The 16,630-nt window shown below is 35.7% G+C and overlaps 1 pseudogene; it reads left to right on the top strand.

Moving 5' to 3' along the window:
* Nucleotides 1-16,630, top strand: part of LOC107565983 (importin-11-like) — a 185,769-nt pseudogene that overhangs the window by 10,295 nt on the left and 158,844 nt on the right.

The following is a 16,630-nucleotide window of genomic DNA, read 5'->3' as shown; positions in this document are numbered from 1 at the left end:
ACGCGAGTGCAGCAGTCATATTTGTCCGTCTAAAAATGCGCTGAATATGCGTTCTGTGTGAATGGCTTGGTTTCGGTTTTCACCTAATCAAGATCTTCTCCGCATTGAGCTACTATAGGTTTCTCTAATATTTTGAATGCATAACACAGCAGCGGCGCATCTCGTGGACTAGACTTACAAAACATTAAAATGCAACAACGTCACTTACATTATTATCACCGCATCTCGTGTGCCACTGAAGACGCTCCCTGATGCACTCCTAACATTCAAATGCAAATGTTTATTTTAAATTCGACTAATATTCATTCTTTATTCACAATCTCCTCATCACAGGCAGGCACAGCACTCAATTCAGCATGTGTTCGTGTTTGTGTGAGCTGTCTGCGTCACTCATAGCATGTGCCTATATATTGCACTATATAGAACATTTTTATATCGATATCGAAGAAGGTACCGTCGATAAATATCGATACCGTTTTATCGCCCAGGCCTACGGTGTGGTGTATTAGCACAGGATAAGCAAAGCATGTGATTTTACTCAAATTTACTGACTTATCTCCCGGATATGATGTCAAGGCTTTGAGAGTCCCGATCTATGGTCCGGTTAGATGGATTTAAAAAAAAAATAATATAGTTTTCGTGTTATTTAAATTTCACCAGGTTAAAATAATAACTCAAGCTTTATACTTGATTTTTTTGTAACTCATTAACCTCAAAACCTTTTCAGCTTTCTCTTTCTGCAAATCGTATGGTGTAGCGATATGACAGCACCCAAAATACTATCAAACACCCCAACGCAGCTCCATTCTTCGCGAAAGATGGATAAAAAGGCACACAGGAAACAAAAACCTCGAAAAATTATATACAACCCGCCAAATGCTGGCCAAATCACAGAGATGCCGATTCACACGGGACTAATATTATCACAGGACCTCTGTGTTCGGCGAAATATGGTAGGTCATTTGCGTGGGGATTTTTACTTTACAAATTACAGACATGGCCGATTCGCACGGGATTAAGACCACAGACAACCTCCGCAAATATTACAAATGACTGGAGGTCACCAGGTAATACTAATCCCATGCGAATAGGGCTTTAGTTAGAACATTGCTGTGTAATTTGCATTGAGTGTAAGATAATCAGAACAGATTACTGCTTTGCCAAAAAACTGAGCGAAACAAAACACACATGAAAACAATTGTGCATCACACATACATGCACAGTTTTTCCAATGCAATTATTAGTGGGTGATGAATATGGTAGTTCTGTCTCCCTCAGTATTGAATATTTGGTTACATGTAAAAAAGTCTCCTCCTTCATTACAGCCACAATGTCAAAGATATTTAATTGCTGTAATTGCTCCTTTAATGGTGGTAACACTTCTGCATTTATGGATATTGGATTAATTAATTTAATTATAATGGTTAATTAAAATCTCATAACCATTTAAGACGTGTTTGAAAGGGCTAAATGCCCACAGGAAGTGATGACTGTTACTTCAATAGTCATTAATTTCATATTTTAATGAATATTGATGTATTCACAGCCAGCTGTGAAATCTGCTGCTGGATGCGTCCTTGAAATGTAGCTTTTCTTGCAGATCGCCACACAGATAGCAGTGCTGATCGCTAAAGTGGCACGTCTGGACTGTCCTTGGCAGTGGCCCGAGCTGATCCCTATTCTGCTGGAGTGTGTGAAAGTTCAGGACAGCCTTCAGCAGCACAGAGCCCTGCTCACCTTCTACCACGTCACCAAGACTCTGGCCTCCAAACGCCTCGCCTCTGATAGGAGACTCTTTCAGGATGTGAGTAGAGCCCTCATGCTCCTTACCTTCAACTGTCTTATTTTCTGCTCAACCCTTTCCTTTGGATTTTTTTTTCTAGTTGACTATCAAGTTTATAGACATTGGCTTTCTTGAGGTAAATGTAGTGTTACTAGGGATGTAACGATCACCGGTTTGATGATAAATCATGATTACATTCTCTATGGTTAGTATCACCATTGAAATATCGTTAAAACCGTATTCGATTACCACGATTTGAACAATTTAGGATAAATAAATACGAAAGTTTTCAGTGTGTGCACAGCACACAGAGTACTTTCGTTTTGTGTGAAAACATGGTGGAAAGCTGGGAGGTTTTTAAAGAGTGCTAATGGAATTATACAATTGAATATATGAATGAATTAATTATATGAATGTACCTCTAAAGTACCTCTGATTCGATGGCATTTTGTTTTCATCTTTGCTCCATCTAATAGGCTACCTAATAAAGTAGTGTTCTTAATCACAATGCTGCTTTGTCCACGGAGGTTATGGGGAAACAGCTCTAATTCTTCTGTTCCATAAGCGCCACCTAGTGTCAGAGAGTGGTTTTATAGAGAGTTACATTTACATTCAGCCTGTGTGCAGTTTTTGTCTGGCCAAAAAACGGACCGAATTTGCATGCCCTGCTGTAAATTTTGACCGGTTGATGAAGAACAAGCTTATGTGGATTCTACACATTTAAACAATTCGGATATCTAGAATTATCTTTAGAGCAGATAAAATACCTATAACCATTTATTAATCAATTAGCATTTTGACTTAACCCTTTTCTTTATTTAAAGGTTAAAATGTGAGGTTTGCCATTTTATTAAACTTTTTCAAAGCTTTATTTGAACATTTCGTACATTTTATTAGATAAACTGTTGCCAGTCACGTTGTCATTTAAAATTCAGACATCATTGGTAAGGTAATGTTATTGTTTTAGTGCTTATGCAAACAAAAATTGTATTTGTTGTTTGTTGATTTTAAATATAAAACTTGGTGTAACGATTTATGTGTCACTCCTTTTTGGACATTTCCAGCACATTTTAACAATAGTTTGTTAAATTGTTTCCAATTAAAAGTAACAAAGCACAGAGCTATTGTGAAACAGCATAAACTGAAAGATTGATTTGAGATTCAAGAATGCATATCACTATCAATTAAAAACAAAATCGATATTGCATATCCAGTACAAGGGTCCACATGTGTTTACTTACCTCTTGTAGCTTATTTATGTTGCATGTGTGAAATAGTCACTGACAGTCAAAACACACTGTCAGAGAAATGCTTTTTTGGTCAATGAATTTAGCCCTCCAAAACTATTTCAGGCCGAAACTGAAAATTGCTGTTTCTGCCAAAATTCTTTTGGTTGCAGAAATGTTAGTGCATAGCTATAATTTTTTGTTTTCTGTCTAATATAATGCATGCATTACAAATGAAAAGAAATGGCTGTTATTATTGTTTTTTAATACATGCATTCAAATAATTGCAAAATATCTATGTATTACATTGATAATGTAGTATTGTGTGTGTGTGTGTGAGAATGCGAGAATGCATTCATACACACATGCATGTACGGTATTTATTAATATTCATAATTATTGTTATCATAATTATTTATTTCGTTTTTTATTTATTTGCTGGGCATGGGCCTTTTTTGTCAACCTTCTTTGATTAGAGAGCATCTCAGAGAGCAGCTTTCATTGACATGGACAATCAATTAAATTCAATCAATTCAACTCCACTAGCATGTGCCTCTAGGAGGCACTGTTCAGCTGCGCTCATGCACACCCCCCTGCCCCAGTTCACCGAGCATCCCAGGAGATGTATGAGCACTCCTGTGTAAAATATCAGCAGATGTTTTGACTTGGAGCTGCATCACATTTCCCCCTCCTCTACATTTCACTGATGTTCTGACTGGCCGCTAGAATTGCGGAGATAAGACACCTGTACCTTCCCATGTTGTAATGAAACTCGAAATTTGACAAGTGATTTATCATTTGTTCATGTTAATGCAGGCCCTTTCTTCTCCACTAAGAAATTATTTTCATTAAACCTTTGAAAACTCTTTTCTCAACATCACAATGTGAAGAGCTTCCTTAGAACAGTGATTCCCAACCAGAAAACTATTTTACTTTTGCTTTGTTAAAACTGTAAAACATACATCAAGACTTAGTGATATTATTTTTAAATGAGAGCCAATTAAATCTTGAGAATGTTTCTGCATGAGTTCCTCTTGAACTCTTAAAAGCTCATGCATCTCATTAAAGGGAAACATGCTTGGGAAGTCTGTTAAAGTCAATTATAGTAATATTAATTGCTTCATTATTATAAATAATAATGATGAATAATATCCAAAATAATACGAGTAAGTGATTCAGTGTTAATGAATAGGTGTTATTGAGGGGTTTTGGGGGTACATGAGACAAAAAACACTACTTTAAAACACTAAATGTCAAATAATAATTAAAATTATTTTTACAATTATATTTCTGAATTAAGAATAAAATGAATGCAAAAAGTGCTGCAGCAACATTACATAATTATTTAACTGTGCGCTTAGTTCACCCAAAAATGTAAATAAAAGGATATTTATGTCTCAAATGTGTTTTTGATCATATAAATGAAAGTCAGTTGTAGCCGTTTGGCTTGATTACCAACATTCTTCAAAATATCTACTTTTATGTTCCACAAAAGAAAGTAAATTATACAGGTTTGAATTAACATAGTTGACAAAACTTTTATTTTTGGTATAACTGTCCCCCTTTAAAGATGCTATTTGACATGCTGTTTGGACATAAAAGACCTCCAGAGGACAGGTTACTTTTCATATAGGCTCATAAAGCACTGTCCAGGCTCACTGTAATAAAACAAGATTAATGAGTAGTGGGTGTGGACAGGCTAACAAGACTGAATTGAGTGTCCATATGGGAACTACAGTCATCAGCCATAGTCATAAACAGATCTGATTTTATTGTGTTGGCATAAGGCTCACCGCCGGCATCACACTAGCCTTGAAGTTTTCAGAGAGGAAATCCGTGACTCACTAATTCAAAGCAGAAGTGCACTTCAGCACATCAGTTGAGCTGCACAGTATGTGGCATTTATGAATGCACCACAAGTTCATTTTGAATTCATGACATGATGCATCTAAAGGTTTGACAAACACACAAGCTCCTCTCATCCAGGTGCTTGTCATATGGGATGTTATGTATGCATGTTACATGCGCAGTTATATTATGCTCTCAAATAATTTAAAATTCTGAGTTGATTTAAATAAAAATTATAGACTTGTGAACAATCCATTCTATAAAGTCGATAAAGAGAAATATTTTCTCTGAATATCATGGCAATGTTTAGACAAAAATGTGCACTCTTTTTTTCCCCTCTATGGTTTTCCACAGCAACATGATGACAGTAGCTGTTTTAATATCCAGAGGTTTAAAGACATTGATGTTCAGACTACAACAACCAGCACGCAACCTCTGTTTTAAAAAATGCTTGTCTCTGTTTTGAGTGAGTATTTACAGAAAGAAAACATGTCTGAAGTTGTACAGTATGTTGATATAATTGGTCTCTGAGTGCAAGGATCATTTATAAGCCTTCGCAGTAACAAAGAAAAAGCAAAAAGTAGTGCAGCAGAAAGTAATATATTTTCATAGTTTTGATATTTTGTTGTTTGCATCTGCTGCATCAACATGGATCAGGCTGGCTGTACACTGAAATATTATATTTGTCATTAATCTGCAATACATTGAACAGCCACAACATTAAAACTACTGACAGATGAAGTGAATAATTGATTATATCATTACAATGGCACCTGTCAAGTGGGTTGAATATATTAGACAACAACTAGTCAGGTATTGGGTCAAATATTGATGGCTAGAATAAATGATTTGGGTCAGAGCAACTCCGAAACAGCAAGTCTTGTAGGGTGTTTCTGGTATGCAGTCGTTAGTACCTAAAAACGCGATGCAAGGAAGGACAGCCGGTGAACCGGCGTCAGGTGGCCCAAGACTCACTGATGCACGTGGGGAGCAAAGGCTAGCCCGTCTGGTCGGATCAAACAGAAGAGCTGCTTAAAGCTGGTCAGGACAGAAAGGTGTTAGAACACATAGTGCATCACAGTTTGCTGTGTATGGGAAGAAGGCAGGCCGGCGGAATGAAGCAGTGTTATGCTCTAGGCAGTGTTCTGCTGGGAAACCTTAGGTCCTGGTATTTATACTCCTTCATGGCATTGGTATTCCTTGCTCTCGGTGGTCTTTTTCACTGCACCCTGCCACACTGCAGAAATTGTTCGGGAATGGTTTGAGGGTCATGGCAAAGAGTTCAAGGTGCTACCTTGGCCACCAAATTTGGTTCACAATCCGCTTGATGGGCTGGACCAAGTCCAATCCATTGAGGTCCCACCTCGCAACTTGCAGGTTTTTATTTAATGTCTTGTTGCCAGATACCACAGGACATGTTCAAAAGTCTTATGTCTCAAAGTATTAGAGCTGTTTTGGCAGGACGAGTGGGAGACAGGTGGTTTTAATGTTGGGGCTGATCAGTTTATATTTCTATAGTTATTGGTGATTTTGACTTTTGTCAATGTTGAAAGCTTATAGTATTCTGATTGATTTGAATTAGTTGAATAAATGCTATAAATATTGTAAAATGTAATTCTAAACAACAGACAACACATACATTTAATACGGTAATTCTAAAAATGCCGATACAAAGGTAAAAAATGCCTCTGAAAATCAGTCCAATGGGGAAATATTGGCCCTTTTTTGGACAAGTACATTTCTGACACTGTTTTGAATTCAAGTGAGTAAAAACTGTATTGTCTGGTGAGTTTTTGGTTTTGTACTCGATGTGAATAGGCCTTAAAAGCGAGTCAGTGTTTTAAAGTAGTTTACACGTACAGTTATATCATGTGGCATGTTTTCATTATGCTTCCCATCTGGTAAGAGATATGTCACAGTCAAGCCCAGAGCGCTTATCCATACACGTTGTGGGTTCTGAACCCCTCAGCATCATATTCAGTATTCGACAAGCGTTCACTTGCTTTTGGAGGCTCCTGGAGCTCAGTAATATTCTACAGTGGTTGTATATTGTAATGAGACATGCCAGGTGCTTTGCTGTTGATAACTCTCAAGTCTAGAGGCCCAATACACCTCAAATCTCCAGAACTGATATTTCTTATTTAGGTTAGGTAGTGAATAGGCATATTCCTGCCATAGGCATATTTAATTGTGTGCACATGTGACAATCTTCATCTGGAGGTGGGGAGTGTATGTAAACCTCAGCTGCACGCTGTATTCCTCAATATTTAGCAACTTTGGAGCAAAGTTGCTTGTAATCTTTCTTCTAATGAAACTGCAGAGAACAAGCGTCTTCTGTTAAACCGTGATATGAGCGCTGTGTATTGTGAGGAATTAGCACAAATTTTCCAACCTGTCTTTGCAGGAAAGTTTTTTCAAATTGACTGTGTTCCAAAAAAAATTAAGTCTACTTGGATATAAAGATGATGGATTGGCTTTGCTCACCGCACTAATGGCAGCGATTTGTTTCAGGTAGTTTTGAGTCACTTCAAGGATTTATTTGCTAATAAACTTTAAGAAGTGAAATCTGCCTCTTTGCTGTAAAGATAAACGTAGCGCAAAGATGATTTTGAAAAATGGCGTGTGCACTTTTTTCCCCTTCTACTTCTTTTCGGGACATTTTTCTAGTATTTTTTTTCTGTCTTGTGTTGTAAATTAGTCTGTGTTTATTGAGTGCTAGAGTGAATTCACAACCTAGGTGAAGAATAGATGAAATAAATCGTCATCATGGGGAGAAATCGGACTAACCTTGAGCACTGTGAAGCTGGGATGAGCGCTTTAATGACAGTGCTATAGCAGCCACGCTTTCAGTATTTCATGTCAAACAAAGCGTTGAGGTGCAGAGGCCAAAAGTGTTGTCCGGCTTTATCAGGCACTTCACATAACTTGGGCCCTGTTTACAACTGGTGTTAAAGAGCCATCTTGGGCAAGGAGGTCTATAATACCTTCAGAAAAACATCCGTTGGCATTCTAATTCATCTCAGTACCAGCACATCTACTATATTATATTGTCATATTAGTGATATTGTGCTGTTTACAAAATTGTTTTTATTTGAAAACACTTTTGAATGGCTGTCATTGGAGAAAGCTGCACTTTTCAGCCAGATTGTGGCTAACAGGACCATGCTACATGCCTTGCTTTTGTTTTTTGTTTTGTTTGGGCTTTGTGTTTTTTGCATTGTTTGTGTTTTGTTTTTGTTTGGTTTAGTTTTGTCTTGACTTGACAAAGACTGTTGTTTAGTTTAGTTTTGTCTTGACTTTACTAGACTATTGTTGTTGTTGTTCTTTTGTTCTGTATTATTTTAATTTGTTTCATTATATTTTGTTTGGTTTTGTCTTGACAAGCCTGTCAGTTTTTGTTTGTTTGTTTGGTTTTGTCTCGACTTGACAAGACTGTTGTTTTGTTTTTTATTTGGTTTTGTCTTGATTTGACGACTGTTTTTTGTTTTGTTTTTGAAAAGACCGTCATTTTGTTTTGTTTTGGTTTGCTTTTTTTGTTTTAACCTTTGTGTTTGTTTTACTGTTTTGTTTTCAAATTCGATCATAAAGGTAAATCTTGAGAGGGTGATCAGGAATTTTGTCTTGTAGGAGGCTAACTGTACATTATCCCTTGCATGTTATATTTTTAATTAATTCACAATATATATATATATATATATATATATATATATATATATATATATATATATATATATATATATATATATATATTATATCAATCACTGATATTGGTATTTTTGCCGAATTTTGTTTTTAATTAAAGGAGTAAAATTTTTGGTAGGTGAGATAGAAATCTCACCTGTATTTGTACCTGTATTTAGCATTGCCCACTTTGGATCACCCAAAACAGATGATAATATCCAAAACAGATGATAATATCAAATGCATATTCAGACTAATCATCTAACGGCTAATCATCATGGCAGCAGGAGGAGGACACTGTCAAGTGTGAGCATTTACACTGGAGTATACCCATTCAAGTTAGACCAACAATTTAAAAAACTTTCCCTGACCTCAATTTTGGGCGAGGGCAACTGGCACTGAAACAGCTCCTCATCCTCACTGCTCATTTTCAATTCTGATTATTTTCTCAGCGGAAGGAAATAATTAGTTTGTACTGACCCCTCCATCTGACCTGTAGCATGACATAAGCTGCTGATTCTGTTAATGGTCATGTCATGTTTTGTGCAGTGTTCTCAATGTGGTCAGTAATGATTGGATTATGCAGAATTCATTATGACATTAGGTTATGTCTTATAGATATAAGAATAAGAACTTCAGTTTCCATGGTAATTTAGCAATTACTATACATTCTTAAGTGCATGATATGCTTCTGTTAATGAACATCATTTAAAGATGTGCACTTTCGGATGATTATCGCAGCTGTTCCTTCATTCTGGCTTTTGGTAATTGCTGATCATTTCACCTGTGCCAGGCTGTGTTAGCAAGTCCATGTCATACCATATAAATGCACAAATAACAACAAAAAACCCTCATGCTGTTGGAGGGGTTATTTTAAAATGTGCTTCACGGTCTACACATCATTTGCTCTCATGATAACTATCATTTGCCACCTGGTCTTTCCAACAGTTTCTACATTTGCACTACAAATGTCAAATAACTATTTTCAGCCTTTTGGCAAATGTAAACAGCATTTGCAGTGTAGATCAAAATTTCAATACTAATTGTGCTGAAAAAAAGTGTCTTTGCAGATGCACAAATTGGACACCTTTTGCATATTCTACAGATGGTCTTTCATCTGTAAAATGAGGATGTTGACGTCTTTCAGAACAAGAACATTTGCAGTATATCAAATGGCAGTCTGCTGATTGAGGTAGAAGAACGTCTCGTCCTCCGACGTGACGTCGAGAGTGACCGACTGAGAGGGAACTCTATGCTTTTGTTGCTTCTGAAAATGCTTTTTTAAAAGCAAGGATAATAAATCAGTGGTGTGTGATGGTGTCTGAAATGAGGAGGCAAAGGCATCTCTCTTGGAGATTTTTTTTTCCAAGTGTTCCAGTTAAATGTGAGGTTTATGCTTAAATTTAGAGATGTAATATTCAAATTTGAATTGATTTAGTTTAAAGGAATTGTAATTATTAATAGCAATGCACTTTTTCTTATGATTGAATTAAACTGAATTAAATTAATTTTCATTTAGAGACAGTTTTAGGACACCTAAATGCTTTAGTGTCAGATATTTTTTAATGCTGCATTTATTTTTATCAAAAATACAGTAAAAACAGTACTATTATGAAATATTATTGCAATTTAAAATAACTGTTTTCTATTTAACTATATTTAAAATGTAATTTATTCCTGCGTTGGCAAAACTGAATTTTCAGCAGCCATTACTTTAGTCTTTAGTGTCACATGGTCCTTCAGAAATCATTCTAATATGCTGATTTTGGTTAATTATTTTAATTAATTAATTATTTTTAAAATCTATTTTTACTGTCAGTTATCTTTTTTTTTTTTTTTTGAGGAGATTCTGACTTGTTTAGGCAGTGCCCCTGCAATAAATGCAGTTGTCTGCAATGCAGTGTGCAAAAACAAATGAGAATTTGTGATGTATGGAATTCCCAAGGTCACTTTTCAATATATAGAAATGCTTTGTGTTATTGTCCTGTCCATTGTGGAACAAATTCTTATACCTGCATTCCCCAACCATCAGTTCACTAGATGCTCAGCCTCTAGCGACAGGTCAGGTGTGTGTTTGTGCCTTCTGCAACCCTATGGCTATTGCAGTGGTGTAAATGTTGTGCCACATGTGCAAGACTTAAGAATGTCCAGGGAAATACAGTATACTGGGATCACAATCTCATGTGTTACAGCATCACTGACAGCAGATTAATATGATCCTGTTGAATTAGATTTGACAGAAGAAACCGTTCTGTAAACCTCAATCGGGAGTCATTATTGATTGCTTGTAAGAAGGTGTGTGATACGAATATAGATTGTGTTTTTATGTGAAATATAATTAAATAAATATGGATTTTGTTCCCCCTTGGTGATCTTGCTTGTGGAAACCTACAGAACAGGCAGTGTAAACAGTAATGCAACACCTTTGAGTTCTGATGTAATGTGTAGAAATGCACTTTCCATGTGCAGGCTAAAGTTAACTATCACTTAATTACTCTACTTTTTGATTCTTCTGGATTGTTCCTACACTAAAACTATCTTTAAAACACTGTAGACATCAGATATTTATTTTTTTTAGATTAAAGAAGTCTCATATGCTCACCAAGGCTGCATTTATTGGATCAAAACTACAGTAAAAAAGTAATATTGTGAAATATTATTACAAATTATAATAACTGTTTTCTAATACAGTATATTTTAAAATGTAATTTATTCCTGTGATGTCAAAGCAGAATTTTCAGCATCATTACTCCAGTCTTCAGTGTCACATGATCCTTCAGAAATCATTCTAATATGCTGATTTGCTGCTCATTAAACATTTCTTATTATTATCAATGTTGAAAACAGTTGCTGCTTAATAGTTTTGTGGAAACTGTAATACATTTTTTAAGAATTAAAAAGTTTGAAAGAATTTCAGCAACATAATAAATGCCTTTACTGCCAGTTAAATGCTTTGATCAGGTTAATGCTTTGTTGTTGAATAAAAGTGTTAATTAAACAAACTTCAATTAACACTTAAAAAAAAAAGTACTTACCCTAAACATTAGATATGTATGTGTTTGTATTTTATCCAAAGCGACTTACAGTGCATTCAGGCTATACATTTTTTTTTACCAATATGTAAAAGTACAAATCTAGACTAAAAATCAGACTAGTAAAAATATAATTCAACATTTGTTCTCAAACAAGCCAGTCCTAACTAGTACTATTCAGAGATGGCTTAATGTTGGATAAATTTGCAGCCATGTTACGTTTGACACCTTTTTTTAATATAAGTTTTGACTTTTTTTTTTTTTAATTCATTGCATGTTTAACAATCGACAATGTTACACAAATCAGGCTTTCAGACATTTAGTAAGAGGTTTTCATACCTCCAATTATTCCCTCCTGAGGTTTAAGCACCTCTTTTCACTGGCCATTTGTTGAAATATTTTCACACCCATTTTTGCGCCCTCTTTGTGAGTGCCATATCCTTTTGTCACACCCTTTAATGCATATAACACTTTACAATTTTCTCCCTCTTTTTTTTTTTTAAATTTCCGACTTTCTGTAAGATGTCTAGAAACGGGTCATAAATTTTCACTTTTCGTGCATCTCTCGTGGGCATTCAGCCAGGCACGTTGCCATAGTGACAAGAAGGCCTAGCCCCAGTCTGCAAATTGCTTTCTTTACAACCTCAGTGTGACACTCACCTTCTGTAATATGAGGGTAGAATATGATGCTTTTCACCATGCAGTGCATTTTAAGTTAATTTCTCAATAACAGCTGCCTTAGTGAATTGTGCTTTACTCTTGATTGCAATATAATTGTAGTTTCTTTCAAGTAGTCATTATTGTGTTCTTTCCTCCCCTAAAAAAATGCCATTTATCATTAAGAAAAGTCATTTATTATGCAGCTCATATATGTAATTAATGCTAATCTATCATCATCTGCTATGCAAAACAGAAAACAGAATGAGTTTTTGTTCTTGTCAGGCAGTTCCTCTGAAGTGCTCTTCAAGGAAAGCGTTACGTGCCGCAGTCTTTGATGACGTGCTTGCGTGCTCTCTGGTGATTTGAGAATATCTTTAAATGAACCGTGGAAGATATTACTGCTGACGTCTCACTGTCCTCAAGCTATGACGAAAAGGTTTTTCTCTGTGTGATGGATGATTTTGTAATGTGAACTGTATATGAATCACCGTTTTCTTCATACTGTAGGTTGTTTGGCTGGCCAGTTTGCTTTTTTTTTTTCATTCTGAGACGTTCTGAGAGTTTTGCTGTCCCCATTATGAAGATTTATGTTGATGGAGCCTTAAATAAATTAAACTGTAAAAGAATCACACTACCCTTTAGAAATATCTGGCTGCTGCTCTGTGAATATTGATGTCATTCGTTTATTATCAACAAAATAAACCCCTTCAGGTTTATAGATGATTATGGCTTTTTACCAAATAATTAATACATTAGGCCTGGTCATTTAACACATTAATTAGATTAATTAATTACATTTAATTCATTTAATGCACTTGCCGGGTCACCTGACATTTCATACAGTTGATTGATAACAAATATGAGGCAGGGCAACAACTAACTATCCCTAAAATTCAAGATATTGGGCAAAAATGCCCCTGTTTGAGTTTTTGTCTCATATTTACATCATAGTTAAGCAATATCACACAAGCAATAAGTGCATCACGCAAATGTCTTATACAACAGTTCAATAAATAAGAAGTTTGTGTTATTTTAGACACAATGTTGTCTGTTTTGCTCAATTTTGCCAACGAATATATAAAGACAAAGCAGAACTGTTCGTCTCCGAGGAACACACAGCGGCATTTCATTTCTTAATGCACGTTTTGAACGAATTGGGTGAATCATTAGGTGCGTTGCATTTGAAGCGGCGCTGCACAGATCGATCGGTGTATGACATCAAAGTACCACGAGAGCGATTCAAAAGCATAAGGAGCCGTCTGCTCTCTATAGCTCTTGCGGTACTTTGATGTCACACACCGATCGATCTGATGGTGATGATCCACTTCAAGTCAAACAAGCCTAATGATTCAATTGACCATTCATAAAGAACCATTTACTTCACTCCTGAATGAATCAGCCATTTGAATGAATCAAATGAATGAATAAATGACTTGATGACTTAATCGTTAAAGGTGCCATAGAATGCATTGATACAATATTTTAAATTCTTCTCTGATATCTACATAGAAGGTTTGTGGCTAAGGTAAGGGCAAAAAATCATGTCCATATACAACCCTAGGATTGGTCCCTAGAATGAAATGGTCTGTTTTTACCTTATTTGGAAGGGTCATGAATAATAATGTTAAGCTCTGCTCTGATTGGCTGTTTCACAGTGTGGCTCAATGTTGAGATCTACTCCGATTGGCTGTTTCACAGTGCAGGTCATTTCAGTAGCTCACACAGCAGGAAGGAAACACAAGGAAAATATATATTTCAAAACTTTCTCTCGCAGTTATATAGTTGGGTAATTATACTGTATATAAAATGCGGGGATCGGGGAGCTGCTATTAGTAATGCGGGGCATTGAAACTTGCTTTCGAAAGCACGATAGCTTTTTACTTTCACTTTCGAGATTTGCAATCGCACGTGATCTGTGTAAACTACAGCGGCAGTTCTTACCACACATTTTACAAGATCAGATGCTTGTCAGTGGTGCTCAAGATCTGTAAATCATTCGCCATCATCCTCAGTCATCTCGCCTTACTCTATTTATGTGGTAAGTGAAATCTTATGTACTGTAATGTAACAGGCTACCGCTAGCAAGCAGCTAATCATGTCCCTTTAGTGGCTCGCCTTATTTTATTAGAACGTGTTATTTGTTTTCCGTGCCTTTCTGAATACAGACACCAACCCATCCCTGCACATCACATCACATGCCCTGCACAGCCTGGAATATAACATTTATTTCCATGATCTGCCATTTTCGCTATTATCCTCACTTGTTTCTTCACAATACCTGCAGAACTTCTGATGATTCTGCTGTGCAGGTTCGGCTGGCGACTGGCATAGAACATGGGCGGGTATATGCAAATGTTGGAGGCGTAACTATTAGTGATCTCGACTGTAACGTCACAGTCGGCGTTATGTTCTGATTCGCCAGTTTTTCAGTGGTCTTTTGCTTGCACGAGATTTACATAGGAGGGAAGGAAGGGAACAATGGTGTTTGAGGCTCACGGCATGTCATTTCCATTTACAGAACTGTTATTATTCAACTATGCCGAGGTAAAAACAGTTTTCCATTCTATGGCACCTTTAAGACATTTACCACCACCTACTGGCAGTTTTAGTTTATTATTTGGAGTATCATTTAATTAAAGAAATTATTTCATATTTCCATAGTAATAATAATAAAATTAATTATTAAAGGTATATTTCACCCACCCAAAAGTGACAGTTGTGTCATAATTTACTCAATCTCATGGTCCAAAAGAGTATATGTAATACATTTTATCAAACAAAATATTTCTTGCTGAAGCTACTTTTTGTAATGTCTGTTTGATGCTTTACACAACAATGACTTTAAATTATATTTTGGGAGTAATTTCAGCCAAATTTGATGTGCGATTAATTAGCGATTAATTAATCACCACATTATGTAATTAATTAGATAAAAATTTAATCGCTTACCAGCCCTAAAATAAATACATGCACATGGAATAATCTTACTTGTGAGATTATATGTATATATGGTAACACTTTAGTTTAGAGACCAGTTCTCACCATTATGTATTAACTTATTAGAATGCATATTCCTAGCATATTGGCTGTTTATTAGTACTTATAAAGCACATACACCCCATGCATAATTATTAGGCACGTTGATATTCTGATGATATTTTTTTCTAAGCACATTTGACCAATTCCAAACCACATCAATCTTGATAACTACTATTGATTTTGTATTTAATCATTTATAAGTGATATACAGTATAACTGTCCATGAAGGCAGGAAGTGAAAAACTCTGTATATTCAGGTGTTTTGAAGTTTAGTTTAGAGGTGTTTAGTTTTGAATATTTCTCATGGGGATTTAATCATTTTTGACATCTCAGTCTGAGTTAAACCTCTTTTTTGGCTCATTTGATCAAACCTGTCGGATGTCGCGCTGGTACGTTTTCAGGAAATTCGAAAAATAGGGTGAATGTCAATTTTTTGTCAATATTAGGTTTTCATTAAATTATTATTGTATAACATCGTGTCTATCATCTCTGAAAATATCTTGGCAAAATTCACTTGTTTATTGCAGAAAAATAGCGATTTATTGCAGCAAGCCGTCTTTCTCTTATGTTAAGAACGCTCCGGAGGTGCTTTCTCTTCAACACCACAAAACAGTTAACCTATCTAAATAAACCACGTAACATATATAATAAAGGTGTATCAATGCACATTTCCCACCAGTCCTGTGTAAAATACGGTACACAAAGTTTTAATTTTTTTTATATAGATGGCGGCGCTCAAGAGAACAATGCAGTCTAAAGTAGCTGCTCACTTAAACGATCTGGCTCGTCTCAATCTGCTCAGTCTTGTTAATGTCAGTGCCCTAAACTATGTTATAATCAGAGGGGGACAGTAACTAAGTACATTTACTTGAGTATTGTACTTAAGTACACTTTTTGAGTATCGGTACTTTACTTGAGTATTATTTTTTCTGGAAACTTATGACTTTAACTTCACTACATTTGAAAGACAAATATTGTACTTTTCACTCCACTACATTTCTATCAAGATCCTCAAAGTAGAAAGTCGTTACTATGCAGCAGCTTTGAAAGTCAGTGGGTGATTTTTTTCTTCTCTAAAAACTGTCTTTTTTTCAGATAGTTTATCAGTAATCACTCTTGGGGCTATATGAAATGATTTCCCAGTATTTTTTGAACACTGACCAGCTGCAAATGTGATATTTATTTACAACAATTCAATCCATCCTGCTTTTGTTGGGGTGTTAATTTTTTTCCCCCATAGGTTTTTAACATTCTAAAAGCTCTTTATTCCAAAGATACTACAAGATAGTCAGTGTATTCAGCAGGTGTAATGTATTCTAAGTTGCTTCAGAAGTATTGTAAGTATTACGTACAACAATAAA

This window comes from Sinocyclocheilus grahami, unplaced genomic scaffold (genome assembly GCF_001515645.1).
Source record: "Sinocyclocheilus grahami isolate Dianchi unplaced genomic scaffold, SAMN03320097.WGS_v1.1 scaffold1038.1, whole genome shotgun sequence".
NCBI classification, from domain to species: Eukaryota; Metazoa; Chordata; class Actinopteri; order Cypriniformes; family Cyprinidae; genus Sinocyclocheilus; species Sinocyclocheilus grahami.
This window is presented reverse-complemented; position numbering and strand designations above follow the sequence as displayed.